The 12,935-nt window shown below is 38.9% G+C and overlaps 1 long non-coding RNA gene across 1 annotated transcript in view; it reads left to right on the top strand.

The window, feature by feature from the left end:
* LOC147340761 (uncharacterized) overlaps positions 1 to 12,935 on the top strand; it is a 150,112-nt gene that overhangs the window by 63,050 nt on the left and 74,127 nt on the right. The window lies entirely within an intron of this gene.

Below are 12,935 nucleotides of genomic sequence, written 5' to 3'. Positions count from 1 at the left end.
TGTTCTTAGAATGCTAAGAGCTATTAAGGAATTAACAAACTTGCGTGGTAAAATCTACCACTTATTACATTTAACTGAAGCTCTTCTAAATGCTTTGTAATCCTTTTATTTATATTTTACTGATTTCCAGCTACAGTCTACTTTTTCTACAATGCTCAAACACCCTTAATCCTGCCACATAGAGATAACTACAGTTAACCTTGTTGTTCAGTTGCTCACTCATGTCTGACTCTTTGTGACTCCATGGACTGCAGCAAGCCAGGCTTCCCTGTCCTTCACCATTTCCTGGAGCGTGCTCAAACTCATGTTCATCGAGTTGGTGATGCCATCCAACCATCTCATCCTCTGTGAGCCCCTTCTCCGTCTGCCTTCAATCTTTCCCAGCATCAGGGTCTTTTCTAGTGAGTCAGCTCTTCGCATCAGGTGGCCAAAGTATAGGAGCTTCAGCTTCAGCATCAGTCTTTCCAATGAACACTCAGGATTGATTTCCTTTAGGATGGACTGGTTTGATCTCCTTGCATCCAAGGGACTCTCAAGAGTCTTCTCCAACACCACACTTCAAAAGCATCAATTCTTCAACATTCAGCCTTCTTTATGGTCCAACCCTCACATCCATACATGACTACTGGAAAAACCATAGCTTTGACTAGAGGGACCTTTGTTGGCAAAGTAATGTCTGTGCTTTTTAATATGCTGTCTAGGTTGCTTATAGCTTCTCTTCCACACAGTATGCGTCTTTTAATTTCATGGCTGCAGTCACCATCTGCAGAGATTTGGAAGCCCAAGAAAGTAAAGTCTGTCACTGTTTCTATTGTTTCCCCATCTAATTCCCATGAAGTGATGGGACCGTATGCAATGATCTTTGTTTTTTGAATGTTGAATTTGAGGCCAGTTTTTTCACTCTCCTCTTTCACTTTCATCAAGAGTCTCTTTACTTTCTCTTCACTTTCTGCCAAAAGGGTGGTGTATTGTTAATCTGTGTGTAATAAATTGATAGCAGAAACTTTCAAAATGAGTTTAACATCAAACTTGACATACTCTTTGTAACTTAGTTTCCTCAATAATATAAATTTGAGAATTTCTAATATTATCAAATATTACTGAGCATGGTAATTTTTTTTTGTCACAAATAATGTTGCAGGGAATGTCTACATGTTTATGATACTTAATATAAATTCTCAGTAATGGAATAACTGGAAAAAAGTTAAAAATATTCCTTTTTATGATTTAACTGTTTACTTTGCCAAATTCTTTTTTAAGTTTGGACAAATTTGCATTCTTGCCAGCAATGTAAGGACATGCCTATTACAGAGCAAGTGCATTATTATTTTTTAATTTAGTGTTCCCAAATTTAAAGAATGAACAACAATGATAATTAATATATTGAAAATTCATTCATTCTCTTGGTTAAAATTTTATTTTATATTCATTGGCTATTTGTCTATTTTACCTTTCCTTTCAACCCTTTTTTCTTTTTTGTCTGATATTGCCTTCTATGTCCATAGTTTATTTTGAAGGAGCTTAGATGTGGAATAAGATGAGCAATGTTCTAATACTTAATATGTTTCATATATATTTACTATGAAAGATAGAAACTTTTAATCTATAATACATTATCTCTCCTAATTTTTTAGTTTGAGTTTATGATATTTCATATATAATTTTTAATGTTAGCATAGCTTTTAATATTTGATTTGTCTCTTTCATTCATATTTTTCTTTGAAATTAATATTTATGACTTGATATGAAGCACAACACATAATAGTATTTTTACAAATTTTTAAAAATATTTTTTCTCCACGGATTAAAATGATATTATTGAATGAACTTCATGAATTTTTCCTCTTTAAGTCACATGCCATAGGCTTTGCTATAGACTATTTAATCAATTATTTTTTTATATACTTTTAATATCTCCTAGTGCAAATATCCACTCAGTACTTTTTAAAACCTTTGAGGAGTCTTACAAATGTAATCCTCCCTTGAAACATTTATAATTATTTTGAAAAGTTAAGGAAAAATTCTTTTCATTAGTATGTTAACTTTGGGAAAGTTTCCATAGGTATGTTATAATACCATTCTCCTTCAGGAAAATGATGTCTTTCCATTAATTCTGTCTCATTTTATGCAACTCTGAATTTTGTAGTTTCTTCCACATAGGTTCTGTTATGTTTTGTGCTAAAGATTTATTTTTTTTATTTTTAATTTAGTTAATGATTTTGAGAAATTATCTCTAGTTTATCTTTTAAATCCTTTTTTGGGGGGGTAGAGTTTGAATTTTCAATCGTATAAATTACTTTTTCAGGCTTTTATCAAAGTCATATGTGATGATTTATACTAATAGACTACCTCATATTGAAACTTCATGTTGAAATTTCATAGCATGCCTGGACTAAACCTGGTCTTGGTATAATAAAAGTTTCATTGTTTTAAAAAAAATTTCCACATGTTAAAATTCACCCTTTTTAGTGATACAGTTCCTCAGATTTTTAACAATCCATACATCCATGTAATCATTACCAAAATAAAAATATAGAAGTTGGCTATCATACTAGAACATTTCCTTATATTTTTCAATCACCTTTCCCCACTCTCAACCTCTGACAAGTATTGATCTCTATCCTTCCTTGATAGTTTTGATTTCTCCAAAGTGACATATACATGTAACCATACAGTATATAGCTTTACAGTCTGTCACCTTTCATTTGAGCTTCCATGTTGGCTTAGGTGGTAAAGAATCAGCCCGCAATGTGGGAGATCTTGGTTCAGTCCCTGGGTTGGGAAGATCCTCTGAAGAAGGGAATGATGATCCTCTGGAGAAGGGGATGGTACTCCACTCCAGTCTTCTTACCTGGGGAATTTCTTTCACTTAGCACATTGCATTTGAGATTCTTGCTGTTTCATGGAATCTTTCTGATTGGTTTAAATTATACAGGTTTTTTTTAATTTTTTATACGCATTTTTTCTATTCATTAAGAGGTTAATGGACATTTGGATAATGCCCTGATGTTTGAATTGTAAATAAAGCAACTAAAACATTTCTTATGCAGGTTTGTTTGGACTTACACTTTTGTATTTGTTACATAATACTTATAAATGAAATTGCTGACTAACGTGATGGTAAATATTTGACTTTATAAGGGATTGCCAAATTCCCAAAGTGGCTGTAATATTTTGCATTTTTCACAACAATGAACAAAAATTCCAGTTGCTTCACATCCTTGTCGATATTTTGTAATGTCAGAGTTTTTAAAAAATATATTTTAGTCATTCTTATCATGTTGTGGATGGCTTTATTTACTTACTGTTTTTGTGTTTTACATTTTTCTCCTTTGTTGTATATCTTATAATTTTAAGCTATGGAAGACATAGTAGGTGATAAATTGTAAAAACCATGGACTCAGCTCTGTTCCTTGGAAGAGGACTGGTTTTGTTTCACAAACCATTGTTGTGACTGGATTCAAACTTCTAAACCTGTCTCATCTCTGATGGATACCAGATAAAATCATCATTTAGTTTGTCTTTAAGACTAGTTGTGCTAGAGCACTTGGGGCCTCCTGTCCATAAGTATCCTTTTGTGTTTATCCAAGTTTGGGGCAGGTTTCATGCACTGATGGGGCTTCCCAGGTGGCACTAGTGGTAAAGAACCCACCAGCCAATGTAGGTGACTTAAGACACATGGGTTTGATCCCTGGGTCGGGAAGATCCCCTGGAGAGGGTCATGGCAACCCATTCCAATATTTGTGTCTGGAAAATCCCACGGACAGAGGAGCTTAGCGGGCTATAGTCCATAGGGTCGCAAAAGAGTCGGACACGACTGAAGTGAATTAGCACACATACACTAGCACACATACACTGATGTGAGGACTCAGCCCTCTGTATTTTCCTTCTTCCCAGAATTTGTCACCTTAATTTTCCAGCTATTTTGCTATCACTAAACTCCTCATCTAACATCTTAAGACAGGAAGAGTAAGGTTTTCTGCTACAACAAGCCACATGGTTCAGGAAGTGTTGTTGCTGTTCAGTCACTAAGTCGTGTCCACTACTTTGTGACCCCATGGACTGCAGGAAGCCAGGCTCCTCCATCCTCGACTATCTTCTGGAGATTGCTCAAATTCATGTGCATTGAGTTGGTGGTGCTACCTAACCATCTCATCCTCTGCAACCCCTTCTCCTTATGCCTTCAATCTTTCCCAGCATCAGGATTGTTCCCAATGAGCTGTCCCTTTGCATCACATGGCCAAAGTATTGGAGCTTCAGCTTCAGCATAAGTCCTTCCAATGAATATTCAGGGCTGATTTCCTTTAGGATGGACTGGTTGGTTCTCCTTGCCGTCCAAGGGACTCTCAAGAGTCTTCTCTAGCACCACAGTTCAAAAGCATCAATTCTTCAGTGTTCAGCTTTCTTTAAGGTCCAACTCTCACATCTGTACATGACTACTGGAAAAACCTTAGTTTTAACTATACAAACCTCTGTTGGCAAAGTAGTGTCTTTCCTTTATAATGTGCTGTCTAGGTTTGTCATAGCTTTGCCATGAAATGATGAGGAAGTGTGCCATGATCTTAGTTTTTTGAATGTTGAGTTTCAAGCAAGCTTTTTCATTCTTCTCTTTCACCTTCATTTAGAGGCTTTTTAGTTCTTCTTCACTGTCTGCTATTAGAGTCCTATCATCTGCGTATCTGAGGTTGTTGACATTTCTCTTGGCAATCTTCATTCCAGCTTGTGACTCATCCAGCCCTGCATTTTGCATGATGTACTCAGCATATAAGTTTAATAAATAGGGTGACAATATACAGCCTTGTCACACTCCTTTCCCAATGTGGAACCAGTCCATTGTTCTATGTGTGTTTCTAACTGTTAATTATTGATCCACATACAGGCTTCTCAGGAGGCAGGTAAGGTCGTCTAGTATTTACATCTTTTTAGGAATTTTCCAGAGAAGGCAATGGCAACCCACTCCAGTGGGTTGCCTGGGTTGCCTGGAAAATCCCATGGACGGAGGAGCCTGGTAGGCTGAAGTCCATGGGGTCGCTAAGAGTCGGACATGACTGAGCGACTTCACTCCAGTTTGTTATGATCCACAAGTCAAAGGCTTTAGCAGAGTCAATGAAGCAGAACTAGATGTTTTTCTGGAATTCACTTGCTTTTCTATGATCCACCAAATGTTGACAATGTGAACATTGGTTCCTCTGCCTTTTCTAAATCTACCTTGTACATCTGGAAATTCTTGGTTCACATGGTTCTAAAGCCTAACTTGAAGGACTTCTGAACATTACCCTTGCTCGAGTGTGAAATGAGTGCAATTGTACAGTAGTTTGAAAGCTCTTTGGCATTGCCTTTCTTTGGGATTGGAATGAAAATTGACCTTTTCCAGTCCTGTGGCCACTGCTGAGTTTTCCAAATTTGCTGGCATACTGAGTGCAGCACTAGCGCTTTAACTGCATCATCTTTTAGGATTTGAAATAGCTCAGCTGGAATTCCACCCACTCCACTAGCTTTTTTCCTAGTAATGGTTCCTAAGGCCCACATGGAAGTGCCCTTAGACAAAAAGGTACAAAGACGCAAACAACACTATATGCAGTTTCTGTCTTTCAGTAATTGAATTCTGTTCAGTTTTTGCCTGGTTTAAAAAAAAAATGTTTTATTAGTTTACTTCTGGCTGTGCTGGGTTTTCGTTGCTGTGTGGGCTTTTCTCTAGTTGTGGTGAATGGAGCCTACTCTCTATTTGCGGTGTGGGGGCTTTTCATTGTGATGGCTTCTCTTGTTGCAGGGCATGGGCTCTAGGGCATGCCAGCTTCAGTAGTTGCAGCTCCTGGGCTCTAGAATACAGGCTCAGTAGTTGTGGTGCACAGGCGTAGTTGCTCCATGGCATGTGGCATCTTCCCAGACCAGGGATCCTACCAATGTCTCCTGCATTAGTAGATAGATTTTTTACCACTGAATGACAAGGGGAGCCCAGTTTCTGCCTTTCTGTTACTTCCCACTGTATTCAAATAGTTGTATAAAATTGTTTTTAGTCTTGCTCCGTATTTTGTAACTTTTGTATTCTATAGTGTTATTATGACTAAAGTGCTATGCCATTAATGGAAGCTAGGATTCTGTACATAGTTTTAAATTTCTTATACCTTTATTCCTAAGAAATTTTACTTGAATAGTTTTATATAGTTGGTTTTTATCATCACTTATTCTGATACTTATTCTGATACAATATGCTACTGGAGATCAGTGGAGAAATAACTCCAGAAAGAATGAAGGGATGGAGCCAAAGCAAAAAAAAATACCCAGCTGTGGATGTGACTGGTGATAGAAGCAAGGTCCGATACTGTAAAGAGCAATATTACATAGGAACCTAGAATGTCAGTCCATGAATCAAGGCAAATTGGAAGTGGTCAAACAAGAGATGGCAAGAGTGAATGTCAACATTCTAGGAATCAGCGAACTGAAATGGACTGGAATGGGTGAATTTAACTCAGATGACCATTATATCTACTACTGCAGGCAGGAATCCCTCAGAAAAAATGGAGTAGCCATCATGGTCAACAAAAGAGTCTGAAATTCGGTACTTGGATGCAGTCCCAAAAAATGACAGAATGATCTCTGTTCATTTCCAAGGCAAACCATTCAATATCACAGTAATCCAAGTCTATGCCCCAACCAGTAACGCTAAAGAAGCTGAAGTTAAACGGTTCTATGAAGACCTACAAGACCTTTTAGAACTAACACCCCAAAAAATGTCCTTTTCATTATAGGGGACTGGAATGCAAAAGTAGGAAGTCAAGAAACACCTGGAGTAACAGGCAAATTTGGCCTTGGAATACGGAATGAAGCAGGGCAAAGACTAATAGAGTTCTGCCAAGAAAATGCACTGGTCGTAGCAAACACCCTCTTCCAACAACACGAGAAGACTCTACACATGGACATCACCAGATGGTCAACACCGAAATTAGATTGATTATATTCTTTTCAGCCAAAGATGGAGAAGCTCTATACATTCAACAAAAACAAGACCAGGAGCTGACTGTGGCTCAGATCATGAACTCCTTATGCCAAATTCAGAATTAAATTGAAGAAAGTAGGGAAAACCACTAGACCATTCAGGTATGACCTAAGTCAAATCCCTTTTGATTATACAGTGGAAGTGAGAAATAGATTTAAGGGCCTAGATCTGATAGATAGAGTGCCTGATGAACTATGGACTGAGGTTCATGACATTGTACAGGAGACAGGGATCAAGACCATCCCCATGGAAAAGAAATGCAAAAAAGCAAAATGGCTGTCTGGGGAGGCCTTACAAAGAGCTGTGAAAAGAAGAGAAGCAAAAAGCAAAGGAGAAAAGGAAAGGTATAAGCATCTCAATGCAGAGTTCCAAAGAATAGCAAGAAGAGATAAAGCCTTCCTCAGTAATCAATGTAAAGAAATAGAGGAAAACAACAGAATGGGAAAAACTAGACATCTCTTCAAGAAAATTAGAGATACCAAGGGAACATTTCATGCAAAGATGAGCTTGATAAAGGACAGAAATGGTGTGGACCTAACAGAAGCAGAAGATATTAAGAAAAGGTGGCAAGCATACACAGAAGAACTGTACAAAAAAGATCTTCACGACCCAGATAATCACGATCATGTGATCACTCATCTAGAGCCAGACATCCTGGAATGTGAAGTCAAGTGGGCCTTAGAAAGCATCACTATGAACAAAGCTAGTGGAGGTGATGGAATTCCAGTTGAATTATTTCAAATCCTGAAAGATAATGCTGTGAAAGTGCTGCACTCAATACGCCAGCAAATTTAGAAAACTCAGCAGTGGCCACAGGACTGTAAAAGGTGTTTTCATTCCAATCCCAAAGAAAGGCAATGCCAAAGAATGCTCAAACTACCACACAATTGCACTCATCTCACACGCTGGTAAAGTAATGCTCAAAATTCTCCAAGCCAGGCTTCAGCAATACATGAACCGTGAACTTCCAGATGTTCAAGCTGGTTTTAGAAAAGTCAGAGGAACCATAGATCAAATTGTCAACATCTGCTGGATCATGGAAAAAGCAAGAGAGTTCCAGAAAAACATCTATTTCTGCTTTATTGACTATGCCAAAGCCTTTGACTGTGTGGATCACAATAAACTGGAAAGTTCTGAAAGAGATGGGAATACCAGACCACCTGACCTGCCTCTTGAGAAATCTGTATGCAGATGAGGAAGCAACAGTTAGAATTGGACATGGAACAACAGACTGGTTCCAAATAGGAAAAGGAGGATGTCAAGGCTGTATATTGTCACCCTGCTTATTTAACTTATATGCAGAGTATATCACGAGAAACGCTGGACTGGAAGAAACACAAGCTAGAGTCAAGATTGCTGGGAGAAATATCAATAACCTCAGATATGCAGATGACACCACCCTTATGGCAGAAAGTGAAGAGGAACTAAAAAGCCTCTTGATGAAAGTGAAAGAGGAGAGTGAAAAAGTTGGCCTAAAGCTCAACATTCAGAAAATGAAGATGATGGCATCTGGTCCCATCACTTCATGGGAAATAGATGGGAAAACAGTGGAAATAGTATCAGACTTTATTTTTGGGGGGCTCCAAAATCACTGCAGATGGTGACTGCAGCCATGAAATTAAAAGATGCTTACTCCTTGGAAGGAAAGTTATGACCAACCTAGACAGCATATTCAAAAGCAGAGACATTACTTTGCCAACAAAGGTCCATCTTGTCAAGGCTATGGTTTTTCCTGTGGTCATGTATGGATGTGAGAGTTGGAATGTGAAGAAGGCTGAGCGCCGAAGAATTGATGCCTTTGAACTGTGGTGTTGGGGAAGACTCTTGAGAGTCCCTTAGACTACAAGGAGATCCAACCAGTCCATTCTGAAGGAGATCAACCCTGGGATTTCTTTGGAAGGAATGATGCTAAAGCTGAAACTCCAGTACTTTGGCCACCTCATGCAAAGAGTTGACTCATTGGAAAAGACTCTGATGCTGCGAGGGATTGGGGGCAGGAGGAGAAGGGGATGACAGAGGATGAGATGGCTGAATGGCATCACTGACTCGATGGACGTGAGTCTGAGTGAACTCTGGTGGTTGGTGATGGACATGGAGGCCTGGTGTGCTGTGGTTCCTGGGGTTGCAAAGAGTGGGACACGACTGAGCGACTGAACTGAACTAACTATTCTGATACATTTTAATTCTTTGATTCATTTCTTTAAATATTTTAGACAACCATGTTTCTGATATTAATATTTAAGTTGTTTCTGAATCTATTTCTTACATTTGTTTCACTCATGGTGCCTTGTTTCTTTGTGTGTTTTATTATTTTTTACTATGAGCTCAAAACTTTCAGAACATTTGGGAAATTTTTGATACCTGAGAAACAGAGTAGTCCAAAATACCTACCATCTTTCCTTTTTGAGCACCTATGGAAGTTTATTCTTTCATTAATGAGTTTACATTTGCACATTTGTTGTTTTACATGTTTGTTTCAGTTAGGATTGAGGTTGCAAGTTCAGGACAGAAAACTCAAAATTAGCGGCTTAAACATTTGATCCTATTTCTCACTGTATGAAAGTAGGTAAAAGAAAGATAGTCCAGGTTTATTATATGATTCCAATGCATCAGAAAAGTGACATCATCCTATATTACTCTCCAATCACCCTTAATCTATGTCTTCCACTGTATTGTTTAGAATAACTGGTTCAGTTCTAGCTATCTTGTCTACATTCCAGCAAGCAGGATGAAGAAGAAATAAAGAGAAGGCATATTCCCTCTATTTGCTCTCTGTGCTGTGCTGAGTCATGTCCAACTCTTTGCAACCCCAGTAGACTATAGTCCACTGGCGCCTCTTTCCATGGAATTTTCCAGGCAAGAATACTGGAGTAGGTTGCCATTTCCTATTCCAAGAGATCTTCTGGACCCAGGGATCTAGCACATGTCCTTTGAGTCTCCAGCATTGGCAGACAGATTCTTTACCACTGCGCTACCTAATGGTAGCTACTATTTATCCAGTGCTTACTAAGTGCTTTCCATGCACTGTCTCCTTTACTTCTTACAGCTATCCAATAATGCAGAAACTATTATTATTCTCTATTGCTCAGATGAGAAAACTGAGGCTAAGAAAAGTTAAGAGGATGATAGTTGAGTGTTCAGTTCAGTTCAGTCGCTCAGTCGTGTCCCACTCTTTGCAACCCCATGAATCGCAGCACGCCAGGCCTCCCTGTCCATCACCAACTCCTGGAGTTCACTAGACTCACATCCATCGAGTCAGTGATGCCATCCAGCCATCTCATCCTCTGTCGTCCCCTTCTCCTCCTGCCCCCAATCCCTCCCAGCATCAGAGTCAACACTTCACATGAGGTGGCCAAAGTACTGGAGCTTCAGCTTTAGCATCATTCCTTCCAAAGAAATCCCAGGGCTGATCTCCTTCAGAATAGACTGGTTGGAACTCCCTGCAATCCAAGGGACTCTCAAGAGTCTTCTCCAACACCACAGTTCAAAAGCATCAATTCTTCGGTGCTCAGCCTTCTTCACAGTCCAACTCTCACATCCATACGTGACCACAGGGAAAACCATAGCCTTGACTAGATGGACCTTTGTTGGCAAAGTAATGTCTCTGCTTTTGAATATGCTGTCTAGGTTGGTCATAACTTTCCTTCCAAGGAGTAAGCGTCTTTTAATTTCATGCCTGCAGTCACCATCTGCAGTGATTTTGGAGCCCCCCAAAAATAAAGTCTGACACTGTTTCCACTGTTTTCCCATCCATTTCCCATGAAGTGATGGGACCGGATGCCATGATCTTCGTTTTCTGAATGTTGAGCTTTAAGCCAACTTTTTCACTCTCCAGTTTCACTTTCATCAAGAGGCTTTTTAGTTCCTCTTCACTTTCTGCCATAAGGGTGGTGTCATCTGCATATCTGAGGTTATTGATATTTCTCCCGGCAATCTTGATTCCAGCTTGTGCTTCTTCCAATCTAACGTTTCTCATGATGTACTCTGCATATAAGTTATATAAGCAGGGTGACAATATACAGCCTTGATGTCCTCCTTTGCTATTTGGAACCAGTCTGTTGTTCCATGTCCACTTCTAACTGTTGCTTCCTGACCTGCATACAAATTTCTCAAGAGGCAGGTCAGGTGTAGAAGGTGCTATAATAGATAAGTGCCATAGGAATACATCCTGCAGGGGCAGGCGGATTCTTTCCCAAAGATGGCTCTTAGAACACTTGGTTTCTGTCACTTCCTGAAACTAATTAACAGGAGAATACCTACCTCAAAAGAGGCTCAGAAATGCAGTTTTTATTCTGGAGGATGAGATGCTTACTAAAAATTGGTAGTATAGTATTAAATATGATGGAGATAACCTATATTTGGAGAAAATCAATAATCCCTCTCACAATGCCTCACCTAAACTACTATATAATAGTTCAATTGATTGAAAGGACATCTTATTAATAATCTTATAGCCTAAAGAAGCAAGTATTCAATGCCTTCTTTATAACTTGTGCTCAGTTACTTTTTCTGAATGGATGACTGAAGATTGTTTTACAGGATTGAGTCCCTTAAGTTTTTCTGCCACTCCTAGTATTTTTGTATGACTTTGCTTCAAATGAGTTAACTTGTGAAACATTAAAATCCCCATGGTAGAACTTGCCTGGTGGTCTAGTGGTAAACGTTCTGTGCTTCTACTGCTGGGGGCATGAGTTTGATCCCCAGTCAGGAAACTAAGATCTTGCATGCCATGTTATGTAGCCAAATTATAATTACAAAATTAAAAATTAAGAAATGAAGAGTAGGCTACAAAATATAAAAACAACCCATCATATTGATGAACCCATGAATTGATATAATGTGTTTGGCACATTTCTCTCAAGTCAGAGCTTTCTAAAGTTGTCCTTCATGTACTGAGGGATTTGGGGGAGGAAAGAGAAATGCAGAGGGGAGAAGTCAAGGATAGATAGGGAAATTGTAGGCAACTCCATTCTTGGAGGCTGAGTGGGTCTTCAGGACTTAGTATTTCCATTCCCTGGTTCAGAACATGCATAACAAGCTCTTCTAATCAAAGATTTATGGATTTACATCAAAGATTTACATCATTGTTTCTTTCAGATTTCGAGAGTATCATTTCTTTTAGACCCTTTCAGCTAACAGAACAAAGAAATATTTGTATGTATACTCATGTGCCATCTCTTTAATTGTTCAATCCAGGTAGACATGTATAACAATATCAGGATTGTTGACCTGTACCTTTCTGAGAAAGAACACTATCACCTAGATTACAGTTCTTTTTTGCTTTTAGTCTTGCAAACTCCATTCCTTTTCCAAGTTACTTAAGTCAGGGGATCTTAGTGAGATGGTTTCATACATTTGTAATATAATTATATTGTTTAGTCAAATTCTGCATTCCATTCTTGATGTCAAAAATTTTTTTAATATGCATACATTGATTCATTTTTTTGTGCTGTAAGGTTCTATGAGTTTTGACAAATATGTAGTATCATTTATTTACCATAACATCATACAGAATAGTTTCACTGCCCTAAAAAATCCTTTATGCCTAGAGAAGGAAAGGCAACCCAGTCCAGTATTCCTGCCTGGGAAATGCCATGGACAGAGGAGCCTGGTGGGCTACAGTTCATGGTGTCAAAGAGTCAGACAAGACCTAGTGACTGACCACAGTCATTTTTAGGAACAGCGTAACCACATACAGGGAGAAGGCAATGGCACCCCACTCCAGTACTCTTGCCTGGAAAATCCCATGGAAGGAGGAGCTTGGTAGGCTGCATTCCATGGGGTCGCTAAGAGTCGGACATGACTGAGTGACTTCACTTTCACTTTTCACTTTCATGCATTGGAGGAGGAAATGGCAACCCACTCCAGTGTTCTTGCCTAGAGAATCCCAGGGACGGCGGGGCCTGGTGGGCTGCCATCTATGGGGTCGCACAGAGTC

The sequence above is a fragment of the Bos grunniens genome, chromosome X, assembly GCF_055505025.1.
Source record: "Bos grunniens cultivar Pamir isolate PY7600 chromosome X, Bosgru_T2T1.0, whole genome shotgun sequence".
Lineage (NCBI taxonomy): Eukaryota > Metazoa > Chordata > Mammalia > Artiodactyla > Bovidae > Bos > Bos grunniens.
This window is presented reverse-complemented; position numbering and strand designations above follow the sequence as displayed.